This window comes from Lygodium microphyllum, chromosome 13 (assembly GCF_053477565.2).
Source record: "Lygodium microphyllum isolate KBCC chromosome 13, Lygodium_microphyllum_v1.1.10, whole genome shotgun sequence".
Lineage (NCBI taxonomy): Eukaryota > Viridiplantae > Streptophyta > Polypodiopsida > Schizaeales > Lygodiaceae > Lygodium > Lygodium microphyllum.
This window is the reverse complement of record NC_141147.1, coordinates 32,459,793-32,475,673: the sequence shown is the minus strand read 5'-3', so window position 1 is coordinate 32,475,673 and position 15,881 is coordinate 32,459,793. Positions and strand designations below refer to the sequence as shown.

Sequence of the window (15,881 nt, the reverse complement as noted above, 5' to 3'; positions counted from 1 at the left end):
ACAGCGACCACAGTCGAGGTCCTTGACTCTCTAACTGATTTAGTGATTGCTCGTGGTGAGGCACAGCCTAATGGCCTATACCACACGACACACTTTCTGATCGAGCCGACCGCCGAAGGCTCCGTGTTCCATAGCTTCCAGGCCTTAGCCACATCTCGAGAGCCTATGTACAATGAGCATCTTTGGCATTTTTGCTTAGGACATCTTGGTTATGACTCACTTTATGAGTTGTCACGCCGTGAGCTGGTTGAGGGCCTTCCACGCCTGAAGCTAGCTCGAGATGTCTATAAAGCCTGTCGGCTCGAGAAGCAACACCGTACCCCATTTCCTCAGCAGTCTACACATAGAGCTGACGAGCCTCTTAGATTGATTCACGTTAATCTTTATGGGCCGAAATTCATTGCTGCTTTGAACGGCGTGTTGTATTTCTTTTTGCTAGTGATTGATCATTCTCGATACATGTGGGCGTACTTCCTCAAGCATAAGTCAGATACTTTCACATAATTTTTTGCTTGGGTGCTGCTGGTTCATAACCAGACTAGTCGTCGTGTTGGGTGCATGTGGAGTGATTGATGCCAGGAGGCATTTCCACGGTGGATTCCGTGAGGTTTTACGGTGGATTCCGTGAGGTTTTACGGGGGATTCCGTAAACTTAGATGACTGGGGCTCATACACAAAGAGGATTCTTTGTGCGAGAAGTTGATGGGGACGCCTGTCCTTTTCGGGCGTTTCATTAATTTAGTGTGTACATGGGTGATTTCATAGCGGGTGATTCCGCAAAATGGATATTAAATTAATAAACGTTTATGAGTTTAGAGTGCGCACTCGTAATAAATTAAGGTTAGGATTTATTTCTAACCAGTTGATTTATTTATGTAGCTGAAGACTGCTAGGTATTCACTTTTGTCGGTTTAATTATATTTTGTTATGTCTATTGAGGCATTGATTATTGATTATTATTTTGTATGCGCCTATGCGCACGGATATGTTATTTCTATTTGGACATTGTGTTGGGCGTGCCAGACTCCATGGGCACCGTCCATTAGCTTTATTTCCTATTTTTGTAAAAAGCTAACTCAAAAGCTAAAAGCTTGTCATATTTTTGTAAATTGGGCTATTATTGAGCATGAAGATGGAAATATACATAAAATACATGCTTTGTGAAGCGCTCACACAAGGCATGGGGGGAGATTGAACCCAATTGGTCTTTTGCTTCTTGTCGTTCATACTTTTACATTGTTTTTTGTGCAAAAAAGTAGAGTTCATTGTTCTTGGGGACCTTCTGGGATTCACTACGTGAGCATACTGCGACCGATCTGCGCACCAGTGGTATCAGAGCGGAGCTGAGATCAAGAGCTTCCAATCGCTACCCATCTCGAGCAAAGACGGAGCTCCAGGAACGATCGAGCTCTACAGTCAATCTCGTCGCGAACCGTCGATACATGCAGACTTCTAGCGATCAAGAACCCCTGTTTCTACTCTCAGATCGCGAAGGACCAGGCTGTGTAGGCGGAGGACCACGCATCCATCTCCTTCATCAAGTCATGGAAAAACCAGAGATAAGCTTTCTTCATGTCATAATTAATTACTACAACAAGGCTTAAGATTAAGCTTAGAAGCTTTAAAAAGCTTCAAGCTTCAAAATTCTTTAGCCGTGGTATCTCAGGAGCCCCCCCGCGTTTTTCGCGACGTCAACAAAACGGCCCCCCCCTCCCCCCCACAAAATCAGACGACCTACTGATTAAGCTTTTCAAGCTTAATCTCTTAAGTCCAAGCTAAATCACTCCAGTCATACAAGGCAAGCAAGTTCATAAACTTCAGGTCCTGCGCACCAAAAGTCAAGTTCTGCAAGTCGACTGGAATCAAGTCCTGCAAGTTCATCAAGTCGGCCTAAGTTCTGCAAGTCTGCAACTCTGTAAGTTGGCTAAGTCTGCAACTCTGCAAGTCAGACTAGTCAACTGGAGTCAGAACTGACTAGTGCTCAAAACTCCTAGAAGGGCTGTTCCTACGCAAAAACTCTGAACTGGAAAGTTGTTCGTGGCAAAGTATTCTACCCATCTACAGGTTCGCTGAAGTATTTTCAGCAAACGAAGAAGGAAATATTGCAGATTTTCTGAAAATTGAGAAAGAAATACCCAAAAATACATAGCCTTGTAACCCCGAATTTGAGCTACGCTCATCCTGCTAACCTGATTTTGAGTGAGAAAGGTTTATTGAGTTTTACAGGATGACGACCCCACATATGGATGATCCTATGGCTGAAGACGATCTACCTGAGCCTACCATGGAACAAAAGCTGGATCTAATCATGCTGCAATTGGAAGAAGAACGAAGGGCTAGGCAAGCATTGCAAGTGCAATTGACAAAATTACAAAGAGCGTCCACCGACAAAGAAGAACCTCAAGCTGAAGATTTGATTCGACGTACCATCGACGCCACTCTTGAAGCACAAACCATTCGCAAGGAATCCAAGATAAGTAAACGAAGTTTCAAATTTCGCACTTTCAATGGCATACGAGAAGGAAAGACTGTTTTATCATTCATTAGCCAGTTTGATGACTATTTCCATGAGGAAACTTATCCAGAAAAAGATAAAATCAAGTGTGTTACTAATCATTTGGTAGACAGAGCATCACTTTGGTGGACTGTAGTACGCAAGAGCATAGAATGTCCTGCTACTTGGGAAGATTTCAAGAAGAAGTTCATGCAGAATTTCCTTCCACCGCAATTTCATGAGAAGGCTATCAAGCAATGGGATCTACTTCAACAACGGGATCGTAAGCCTATTCCACAGTATACAGAGCGTTTTTGGAATGCACTCCTACAGCTACGCATGCTTGAAGACGTACCAGAGACGACACATAAGCGGAAGTATATGTCTGGACTTCTTGGACATTACTACGCTGAAGTGAACATGTTCAAGCCTGCTACCCTTGAAAACGCCATTTCACTAGCTCACGACACTGAAGATAAGTTACGCAGAAGAGACAGACGACCACAGCAATTCCAAGCCAATAGTAATTATGGATCTAAACAATTTAATTCCAATTTTAGAAGGTTTAATCCAGGTCGTTTCTCATCACCATCTTTCCGTAAGAATTGGGCTAAACCACCTGCATTACCATCCAATGTCAATCCAAATCCTAAGCCTATTCCACAAGCAAATCCAAATGTACCCAGACTTCCAGCCATTACAAATAATGTAACCAAAGCCAAACCAATAGTATGCTATAAGTGTCACCAGCCGGGGCATCTCGCAGCAAATTGTCATTCAAAGAGGCCACCAGCACATATCAACTATCTTGGAGCCATGGACAAAGACGAGCATGAGGATATGCCTGATTTCACTGAAGATGAGGATGATCCTACTACTACTTCCGACACTTTACCAGGTATGTCTACTCCACATTCATTATTCACTATGAAATGTTTGGTGCATGGAAAGGAAAGAACTATCTTGCATGATGACGGTAGTACTCATGACTTTATTTCAGCAAAATTGGTAAAAGAATTGAAATTACAGACTGTACCTACGCATTATCGCATAAAAGCTGCATTTTTAGGCACTAGGTATAATGGCACACAAGAAGTACAAGATTTAGAGATTCAAATTGGTTCATATATTGAAAGAAGAAATTTCTTAGTTGTTCCATTACAGTCAAGCGACATTATTTTAGAAATGCCTTGGAGACACCAGCATAATCCCAATATAGATTATTCCACGCACACAATGAATATTAATTTTCAAGGAAAATCTATTACATTATATGGTATGCATGCATCTAATATTTTTCCACTGCTTTTGCATACTCAAGCAAAACGTGCATTACGCAAGAGTACTAAATCATATCTCATTTGGGTGAATGAATTGCACGCAAAGGAAAATCATATGCATCCTAGGCATAAGGAATTTCTTGCATATTTTAAGGACTGCTTTGCAGAAGACCTACCACCAGGTTTACCATCTTCACGTCCAGAAGACCATAAGATTGATTTAATCCCTGGCACACAACCACCTTGCAAAGCACCATATAGGCACAATCAAATAGAGCAAAAAGAAATCCAGAGTCAAGTTGAAGAATTACTAAATAGAGGTTTAATTCGACCTAGCAGTTCTCCATTCGGTGCACCTGTACTCTTAGTCAAGAAAAAGAATAATACTTATCGTATGTGTATTGACTACCGAGCTTTAAATAAGATCACTGTAAAGAATAGGTATCCTATACCTAGAGTTGATGACCTTATGGACAAACTGCAAGGATCTTCTATATTTAGTAAAATTGACCTTAAGTCTGGATATCATCAGGTGAGGCTAGATAAATCTGACATATTTAAGACTGCATTCAGAACACAGTTTGGCCATTACGAATTCTTAGTCATGCCATTCGGATTGACTAATGCACCTGCCACTTTCAGTAGAATGATGAACCGTATCTTTTTGAAATATCAGTACTGTGTGATTGTTTTCTTTGATGATATTTTGGTGTTTAGTCAAAGTGAAAAAGAGCATTATGAGCATTTATCATTAGTTTTTCAATTACTGAAAGAAAATCAATTGTTTGCAAATCCTGAAAAGAGTGAATTCTTTAAGACAGAAACTGAGTATTTAGGTCATATTGTATCAAAAGAAGGAATTAAAGTTGATCCTAAGAAAATTGATGCAATATTGCATTGGCCTGTTTCTAAAAACATGCATGAGTTACGCTCATTCCTTGGTCTTGCCAGTTTCTATAGGAAGTTTGTACGTAATTTTTCATTACTTGCTTTACCATTAACAAAACTTCTCAAGAAAGGAATTGTTTATCAATGGACCAAAACTCAGCAGAAATCCTTTGACTTACTGAAACGTGCATTAACCAATGCCCCTGTTCTACAGTTGCCTGACTTTAATAGACCATTCTTTCTAGTTGTGACCGATGCTAGCGGATCAGGAATAGGAGCCGTATAGCATATTCTAGCTCTAAGCTGAAACCCTCTGAGCTGAAATATTCCACTTATGACAAAGAACTATTAGCAGTTGTACAAGCATTAAGACAGTGGAAACACTACTTAATGGCTTCAGAATTCATAATAAAGACTGACCAGCAAAGCATTAGACATTTACTTAGTCAACCCCAAATTTCTGACCGTCATATCAAATGGGCTTCCTTCATTCAAAGTTTTCATCCTATCATTCAATACCAACCTGGAAAAGAAAATGTAGTTGCTGATGCATTGAGTAGAAGACCTGCAATTCATAATATTTCTGTCATATCTTTTGATTCTTTGATTGCTATAAAAGATACATATCACCAGGATATTACTTTTCATTCTGATTGGCAAAAATTAGTTCAAAATAATTTCATTCCTGTTGATTCATTGTCATATAATGATGGATTTATGTTTTTTGAAAAGAGACTGTGTGTTACTATTCCATTCCGATCTTTTGTTTTGAATGAAATTCATTGTCCCCCATATCAAGGTCATAAAGGTATCATATCTACATTACGCATATTAACTGAAGATTTTTATTGGCCGCATATGGATGCAGATGTATCTAATTTCGTTTCTGAATGTTTGATTTGTCAAAGAATAAAGAGACATCATGGTAAACAGTATGAATTATTAATGCCTTTGTCTATTCCATCTAAACCTTGGGAACATATTTCTATGGATTTCATTACTGGTTTACCAAATACTAAATCTAACCATGACATGATTTGGACAATTGTAGATAGATTTAGTAAGCAAGCATATTTCATTCCATGTAAGAAAACTTTAACAGCATCACAAGCAGCACAGTTATTTTTTAAAACTATTTTTACTAACCATGGATTGCCAAAAGTGATTATTTCAGATCGAGATTCTAGATTTTGTAACAATTTTTGGATTACACTGTTTGCAAATCTAGGCACAAAGATTGATTTCTCATCTGCATTTCATCCAGAAACAAATGGGCAAACAGAAGCCACAAATAGCACCATTCTAGATCTTTTACGTGCATATACCATCTCTAAATCTCAAACATAGGACACTCATTTGCATTTATTACAGTTTACATACAACAATACACCACACACATCTACAAAGAAAGCACCTTTTGAAGTCATTTATGGGTATAGATTATCTATACCTGTTGTATCTTTGTCTAATAGAATTCAGAGTGCTGATGATATTGCTAATATGCATAATAGTATTTTTTATGAGGTTAAGGATATGATTGCTAAAGCCCAACAATCATATACCAAACAAGCCAACAAGAAAAGACAAGCCATGAATTTCAAAGTTGATGATTATGTTTGGCTGAGAATAGAAAAGCGTAGACTGCAAAGTGTAGATAGACATCCAGTTGTCAAATTAGCTCTTAGATTCTATGGACCATTTAGAATCATTCATAAGATTAATGATAATGCATTCAAGTTAGAATTACCATCTCATTGGAAAATTCACAATACATTTCACATTAGTTTATTGAGACCATTTAGAGGCCAATTACCTATCCACCCTGTTTATGAAAACCCACCTTTATTAGAGGAAGAGACTGAAATACTTGAACCAGAAGCCATCATAGACACTGACTACATGACCACTAGAACTGGCCGAAGGTATTCTAGATATCTAGTAAAATTTAAGAACCATCCTGTAGAGGAAGCACAATGGATGCACGCTAGAGACTTAAATGCTTTCCCCACTCTGTTAGCTCCACATTGAGCTAATAGCAATTGAGGTCAATTGCTATCCCACCCCGGGGGTGATGCCAGGAGGCATATTCCACGGTGGATTCCGTGAGGTTTTACGGTGGATTCCGTAAACTTAGATGACCGGGGCTCATACACAAAGAGGATTCTTTGTGCGAGAAGTTAATGGGGATGCCTGTCCTTTTCGGGCGTTTCATTAATTTAGTGTGTACATGGGTGATTCCATAGCGGGTAATTCCGCAAAATGCATATTAAATTAATAAACGTTTATGAGTTTAGAGTGCGCACTCGTAATAAATTAAGGTTAGGATTTATTTCTAACCAGTTGATTTATTTATGTAGCTGAAGACTGCTAGGTATTCACTTTTGTCAGTTTAATTGTATTATTTTACTAACAATTGTGAATGCTTCAGTTGATGTGTAGAGATAGCAGCAGTGGCGGAGGAAAGCATTGGAGTCTAGCGAGTATTCGACCTTTGGATTATATTTTGATAGGCGCCACGCCTATATTTTGTTATGTCTATTGAGGCATTGATTATTGATTATTATTTTGTATGCGCCTATGTGCACGGATATGTTATTTCTATTTGGACATTGTGTTGGGCGTGCCAGACTCCATGGGCACCGTCCATTAGCTTTATTTCCTATTTTTGTAGAAAGCTAACTCAAAAGCTAAAAGCTTGTCATATTTTTGTAAATTGGGCTATTATTGAGCATGAAGATGAAAATATACATAAAATACATGCGTGTGAAGCACTCACACAAGGCATGGGGGGAGATTGAACCCAATTGGTCTTTTGCTTCTTGTCGTTCATGCTTTTACATTGTTTTTTGTGCAAAAAAGTAGAGTTCATTGTTCTTGGGGACCTTCCGGGATTCACTACGTGAGCATACTGCAACCGATCAGTGATAGCGGTGGTGAGTTTATCTCCCATGAGTTTTCCGAGTTTCTACAAAAGCATGGCATTTCTCGCTAGCTCGCCTCTACCAACTCCCCCTCTCAGAATGGAGTCGTAGAGCGTAGGAACCACACAATCATGGAAATGGCACGCTCTGTGTTGTTCGCAGCAGAGCTTCCTAAGCGCCTTTGGGTCGAGGCTATTAACACTTCAATGTACATCCTCAACCGGTGTGAGGCTCTTCCTCAGAAGTCCCCGTATGAGGCATTTTTTGGCTCTCGGCCTGTTATTTTCCATTTCAAAGTCTTCGGGTGTCATGCGTACATACACACGGCTGATGATAAGATAGGTAAGCTTACTTCCCGAGCTGATCTCCTTATTTTTGTGGGATATTCCTCTGAAGCGAAAGCCTATCATTTGTTCAATCCTCGAACAAACAAGGTGATCGTTAGGCAGGATGTTGTTTTTTACGAGAGAAATACCCTAGGACAGCCCTTCGATGCACACACCTATCGTTCTGTTGTACGAAGACTTCTTTGGTTAATTCACACTAGGCCAGATTTAGCTTACTCAGTTAGCATACTCAGTCAGTATTTCACAGCACCTAGGATATCACATTGGATTGCATATCTTCGTGTGTTGCGTTATTTGCAGTGTACTTTTTCTTATGGCTTGACATATGGTTCCGGTTTATGTTTGCCGGGGTACACTGATTCTGATTGGGCAGGAAATCCTAACACCCAGCGTTCCCATGGCGGCAACCTCTTTACCTTGGGCACGGCTCCCATTTCTTGGTCCAGCCATAAGCAAGAGACTGTGGCGACTTCCATGGCCGAGGCTGAGTACTGAGCTCTTTTCGATGGCACCACCGAGGCCATCTATCTGAGGAGTTTACTGGCGGCGCTTCATTTTCCATGTGACTCTCCCACAGTTGTCTACTACGACAACCAAAGTGTCATTGCCCTTGCGGGCAATCCGATCATTACACCACGGACATGGCATGTGGGAGACCACTTTCACTTTTCCAGAGAGCAGGTTGAGCTAGACACTATTCGCCTAGAGTTTGTGCCTTCATCAGATAATTTTGTAGATATCTTGACCAAAGCAGTCAACCGGCCGGTTCTTCAATACCTGCTACCCAGGATCGGCTTGGGTACACCCTCCCCTACTTCTTCCGCTTGACGGGGAGAGGGTGCTTCCCTCTTGCTTTTCCCTTCCAGCTTGAGAGGAAGCGGCTTCTACTCTTGATCGTGACAATGATTATGCTTACAGTTTTTTAGACATTACATTCACTTATTCTTTTGTATTGTATCATGGGCATTTGTAACTTCATCCGCACTATCAGGATAACCTAATTGTAAAAGGGCACTTTGACAAGTGAACACTTCCCTGCGAGGGCACTGTCCCACTGGCACCGTTGCATAGCATATTGCATGAGTATGACATCTTGCATCTCCCTTTGCATTACCCTATACATTGGCTTTTTGTTCATGTCAACATGCATCTATGCGCATTTATCCATTTTCGGTCTTTTGGAGTGGTCAACTCTAGGAGCAGTTCTCCTAAAGGCAGTTTCCCTACCCTTGCTTGCTTGCTTGCTTTGCTTGTCTTGCTAAGCCCCCCGTTTTTTTTGCCTCTCACATATTCAATATATGATTGGCACATACACTCAACTTTATCATCCTTAGGCACTTATCCTCGTCAGTGCGAGGGATTGGCTTGCTAGTTTTGTAAATAACTTGGGTTTAAAACTCTATTTATCTTTTCCTATCTGTCACTTAATCGGCCGCTGCCCCTATATTACTTATGTATTTTCAAAACACTTTTCAAAAAAAAAACAAAACAAAACAAAAACAAACAAACAAGTCCATTGTTGATTCCATCCGCCTTTGTAGGCCTTGGTAGGCCTTTGGGCCGCTGACGAGCACCCTTGATCCGATGCCCTGACCTCTCTAAGGTGATCACTTGGGCTCCCTTGGTAAGATATCCATCGCCTCTGTAGTCTTGGTAGGCCACTGGGCAGCCAACATACACCTTTTGTTTGATGCCCTGGCTGCTTTGGGGTGGAACGCCTTGGGGTAAATCAAAATTTAGGTTGGCCTACTTTTCTCACCCTATTTTGGGCCTGAGAGGGAGTGTTGTGCTAAGAAATGCACTTAGCCACTTAAACAACCCCAAAACATGCTTATTTTAGGCTTATTTTAGCCAAAACCCTAAAACGGGGAGTGGATCGAGAAAGTTAAGTGGGAGAGGATCTAAAACCCTAATTTTTTATAAATTGGCAACCAATCCTCCACTCTTTTACAATCTCTTTTTGCACATTTCAGGTGTTACCAGCTTGCTGCCCACAACCCTGTCACGAAGGACATCTCAACCCTTGCTGTCCATCACTGTTCCCTACAGTCTCGCGCCTGTTTCTAGCCCTCCACACGCTGATTGCTATTGTTTCTGCCTTGCGACTGACTAATATTTATCTGCATTGCTGTCGTACAACCTGCCACGCCAGCAAATTGCTGCGTTTGCAGGCTCCAACTGCCGCCCTGACAGTTTTCTCTCTCCTGTTTGCAGTCGTTGCAATCTTTCTCTCTCCTGCAGGCTGTTCTGCCTGCGTTTTCAGTCTTTCTCTCTCCTACAGGCTGTCTTGTCTGCGTTTTCGGTCTTTCTCTCTCCTACAAGCTCCGTTTTTAGTCTTTCTCTCTCCTGCAAGCTGTCCTACCTGCGTTTTCAATCTTTCTCTTGCAAGCTCCATTTTTAGTCTTTCTCTCTCCTCACTGCTGTCTGCATCAGATCCAGCTTCTCACTGCTGTATTTGCTCGTGTTCGACATCAAGAGGCTGCCTTGCTGCGATTCGAGATCCGTTCGGAGTACGACACACTCTCCGGCTCATTACCCTTGCCCTGATCCTAGAGATACAGGAGTTCGAGGTTCAGTATTCGTTCACTGCATAGTGTGTTTTCTGCATGAGCATCGTATTATTAGTAGTCATTTCATTTCATTTATTCACTGTATTCATTGTCTCTGAGCTACTCTAACCCTAACCCTAACTGTGTTCTTTTTATCAGTCTGTGCTTTGTCGTACGGTTTCTGTTTATGTTTCTGTGTTAGGGTATTTTTATTTACACTCAAATGGTTCCGATGATGATGATGATGATGATAGTGATGTCTCATCATAGATTCATCATTCATATGACATGTCACATAGGTCTCTTTTTTTGTATCAGATATACTAGACTGTAGTTGTATCACATGTTTTGCGTAGCCCATGCGACCGCGATAGTCACCCTCATGTATTCATCTTATTATGTAATGAAATGGCTATTTCCACTTTAAACATGTATTCTATAATCTATCATTTAATTATTTATAGATTTTGTTATTTAAAAAATCATCTTAATTTTTTTTTGTACTAGTATCATACTATACCTTATAAAATCGTAAGGTACCAATTAGTACCGTATTTTATCATACCCTACCATATCGTACCTTTCGTACCTGACAACTATGATTCTGAGTTAGGGTATTTCTTTATAGGTTGCACTCACAAGGCTCTTATTTATAGAGGATTTGGGATGCATTCAACCTATTGCCAAAAATAAACCGTCTGATTTAATTAATTCAGCATTTTGTGCTATTGGGGATGGATTAATTACAAGTTTAATGAAGCCCTAATTTTAAAGGCTCGACAAAGAATTCCCTTCGTGCCCACTAGCATGCTGCTCTCCATATATTTCAGTATCTATAGGGAACCATCCTTATGGTATTTTGTACAAAGAGTGAACCACTCTTACATGTTGGCATGATTCTGATTGGGTTGTTGACATCAACACATGCAGATCCACTGCAGCATATGCTCCTCCCTTGGATCCCCCCTTATTACATGGAGAAGTAACAAGCAACCTACCATTGCTTTGTCTTTGACAACAGTTAAGTATCAAGCCTTGAGTTCTACAACTCAAGGGAGGGTGGCTTTGCTACAACATTGCAAAGATTGGATTTCCATAAGCTAGACTTCCTCATCTTCAAATCGACAATCAAAGGAGTCTATAGCTCTTACAAAAAACCCAATGTTTCATGCTCGTATGCAATACTTTAATGTCCAATGCCATTTTGCCCAAGGGTGTATTCTTGGATGGCAAGATCAATTTTAGAGGTCATGTTTGTCATGCACTATCATCTCCTACCTGTAAGCCTCATTCTGAGTCAAATGGGGACACTAGGAGCTCTAACATATCTGTCATTTGCTTTGATGGAGGAGGCAGTTCTATTCAAATCCTGCATTTCTTGTCTCAATCATTTTAGATGTGCGTTTCTTGGTTTTTCCAAATATCTATCAGCCTCTATAGCCCCTACAAGATGCAATTTACCTTGTCTACCCTAGTCTGCGTTTTCCCCTAGGCATGTCAACATTTTTGGCATTTGTTGTTGCCGGTCGACCAGATTTAGCTCACCAACTGACACATTTAGTGGTTCACCTGGCTGATCAGCCAGATTTGGGGCATTTCAGCAACATATAGCCCCCCCATATCGATTAAGCAAATCATTCTTCTTCCTCTTTTGCAAGTGCACACTTCGAGTTTGGCATTCTTCTCCATCTCTAGCAAGGGCTGCTGGCTGGATACTCCATCTCCATCACTGCCTCTAGTGCTATCATCATTTTCCAACCTAATTCAGTGCCCTCACCGACACTCAAGGCTGTGTGCAAGGACTGGTCATTCCACCCCTATATTCAGCATTCATTTCACATTCAATGCAAATTTCTCTTTGCTTCTTGCTATCTTTTCTCTTCTCCTTTTCTCTCCATGTTTGTGTTCCTCTTCTATTGCGCACTCTCACACTTGAACAAGTCTACTATCCCACAAAGGGTAACACAGCAAACATCTTCACAAAGACCTTGTCATTGCCTTCTATGCTCCATCACATGCATCTCCTTGGTTTGCAACCAGTCCCAAGATCTGAGGGCATGATTAATGTTAGTGATTAGTGTCTCATGCTGTCATCTTGTGGTTGTGAGCTCCACCAAAGTCTAACAAAGATGTGGGCGTCATTTATGCTCTAGGCATGTGCATGCATTTAGTTCAACCATTTCAATCAATTTACAGCCTATTCTCCACCTGTTCTCAGCCCATTTTGAGTTTCATTTGCTGGCCGGATGATTTTGTATATGGACAGCATCATTGCAAAACTAGCTGGCCATTTTTGTGGCGGCTAGTTGAACAACCACAAATCAGACAGATTTACAATAGATCATTGGCTGCAGTTCCGCCGTTCTTTAGCTCCCCACATAAGGCTATTGTCACATGCCCTCCATCATGATCTTCTTGCCATTGCTTTCATCATCCTCTCACTCACCTACATTCCTCATCTCACCCTCACTCTGCACTGTCCCTAACACACTTTTGCACATGCAGCAATTGGTTGTGTGCAGCCTCGTATCAGTGTTCAAGTCAAACTGTTCCTTTTGTCACTTGTACTCTTACCTCTTTCTCCTCTTCACTTGTACTCTTACCTCTTTTCTCCTCTTCTCACTTTGTGTTCCTTTCCCACTTCCCTTGTGCACTCTCACACTGGAGAAGCTATGGCTGGTCATCACAATGTTGGTCATCCTCTCTATTGCCCATTCATGATTCTATCTCAAATCTCTTATCATTTCATCCACTATTCAATTTCGCATTTTAAGCCTTGTGTTTATTCCTTCCCCTTCCATTCTACATTTCCATAGGATTTCTCAAATAAATAGAGACCATGATGTGCTTTGGGTCATGGAAAACGGAGTGACTAACCCAAATTGGCTCATCGACAAAGACGTCATGTTGAAAGAAACCAATTCACTTCCTCTTTTAGGGTTTACTTGCTCTTCTTCTACTAGAAGTTTAGATGGGAGGGAAAAGTCTTTTACCTTTCATGGTTAGACCTTTAATTCCTCAATTATGGCATCATAAGTTTTCTTTTTGTTCTAGCGTCTCCTCTATTGGTTGCTCTCCCAATTCTTCAAAGTCAAAAATTGGTAGATTGAGCAAGTTTGTGGGTGGCATCATGATGGTTGGTGGCTCTAGGGCAATAGGAGAGGGTGGTTGGATTATTTAAGATGTATCAATCCTACTGCCTCTAGTTCATATTCCTCATAACCCTTCTACATTAGCTATCACATTACGACTGCTTGGTTGGGCCCATTTATCATTAGATTGATTCCTTGAATTTTCCCCATACTTGCCAAGGTGTTGAAAAGAAATCCCAATTTGAGAACTGAATTTCAGAGCCGATTTTAGAGTGCAAGAGTGACACGTCTATAGATAATATGGAGTGTGCAATGAAATAGTCAATGACTATGACCCTAACTTGGAAGATACGACCCGTTGTGTTCCACAAGATCCTAAATTGATTCTTGATTATAGGACCAAATGATCCCAAAAGGGACATTTATCCTATGTATTTAGTCAACTAGAAATGCCACTCAAAGATAAAGGCAACGTGGAAGCCAATTCACTCACTCAAGAGTTGCTTCCTTAATTCGTCTCTAGGAATATTGCTAACAATAGTTACCATTGTCAAAGGCAAAAGAGCTACATCCATGGGCATTCATGATGGATTCTCACAACATTAGCTGCTACCCTAGGTAACTTAGTCAAATTACATGAACACACCTTGACACCAATGCACGTCATAAAAGGACTCAAGGGATCATGTGCGCTCAACCTTATGCGATTACCACACTTGGACTCTAGGTCCATAGGTCATCATGTCCGTACATGGGGATGGTGCAAGTTGGTGGTATGGGACACCAACCCTCCATAAAGAGGGACCCATTATGCTATAGCCTATCAACCAAACCTCGGGTTGAGCATATTCAGATCTATTACTAAGAGGAGAATCTTATGACCATTCCTATGTGTTTCCTTTCCTACGGAGTTCCTTGTTAGTTTGGCATGTGTGGTATCTCACAGGTATATGGTTTTGTCACTCTATTGCATTCCACCATGCTCCTACCTCTCTTGAGCTCATAACCATAGCTTTTAATTCATGCCATGTACAGCTTTGCATCAGCCTTCCCTATTTTGCCTCATGCATTCTCGACATAATTCAAAATCTGTCAGCTTTAGCATCAACTGCATTCACCCATGTCATTCAATATGCATGCTCACTATCCCACATTTGTGCATCAGTTTTCAGTCTACCCTCATGGTTTCCCATCTCTGGACAATCAAGATGCACACCTTCCAGGCTTTAGCAAGGACAAGGCCATTCCACAGTTTTGGATACCGTACATTAGATGATGCAATTTGATCAACCTTTATCTCCCTGAAAATAGAAGCAAACACATGTGAATTGCAATTGAAGTAAAATCTTTCACTACGCAATGTTGCCGTTTAGATCACACTTGCAGCATTCCCCTCTCTACAACCACGCATGGGTTGACATTCATCAACTGCCTCCACCAAGGGGTGAAACCATTTTGTCTATCTTAATAACACTTAAAACAGGATAACTACAACACCCAGGTTATCAGTATGCTGAGCCTGCACATTGACTTCTGATCTCTCAGATCGCCAACTCTTTCTAAACATAACCAATCTGCATTCCTCAATCGACTCATTGTCTCTCAACCAATCAAAGGCGTTCTTCGGAGAGTGTCAAATTCCCAGAACGCGCTTACAGGCAATGCAGAATTAGAGCATTAGAGTGTGTCAAACCCCGGAACAAGTGCTTACAGGCAATGACAAATTACAGCATTAGATGTGTGAAAGCGAGGCTCAACAATTTAGCAAAGATTTACTGTTTGGAGGGCAAAACCCCAGTTTTTTAAGTCTTCGTCGCCATATACAGATGCAGAAACATGTCCGGGAGTGATCGGAAAATGATAATAGCAGACAAATTTGTGGCGATCCGGAACTGCCAGACAATGCAACCGCTGGCCAAGGAAAATGCAGAGAACATCTAGCAGACGCAGGCACTCGACATGAGAGAGAGACACGAGGAAGCAAACCTGCTGTTCTACACCGAGACGCTGCTGTCGGGGAGGACTCCTCTTCTTCCCCCACTCGAACCAAATAATCTGACGATAATGTTCCTGGAGATAGATTTTCTTCTTTTGCATTTTTTTATTCTCTTTTTTTTCTTCTTTTGCATTCTCTCTCTCTCTCTCTCTCTCTCTCTCTCTCTCTCTCGGAGAAGGCTTTAACTTTCACATTCCTCCAAGGGATGTATCCAAGGTTTAAACTTTGGAGTCTACACCAATTGACACAAGATGGCCAACAAAAGAGGAGAAGGGACATGCATCCTAGATTTTGCCCATTTATTGGGCCCATGT

General features: G+C 41.0%; 1 protein-coding gene across 1 annotated transcript in view; it reads right to left on the bottom strand.

Moving 5' to 3' along the window:
- Window positions 1-15,603, bottom strand: part of PTAC5 (plastid transcriptionally active 5) — a 96,309-nt gene extending 80,706 nt beyond the window's left edge. Inside the window, exons 1-2 of the mRNA XM_087690923.1 lie at window positions 15,558-15,603; window positions 5,186-5,227 (exon numbers count right to left, since the gene is read on the bottom strand). The gene's annotated coding sequence lies outside the window, so the exon portion shown is untranslated. The remainder of the gene's footprint in view (window positions 1-5,185; window positions 5,228-15,557) is intronic.
- Between the last annotated feature and the right edge of the window lie 278 nt (window positions 15,604-15,881).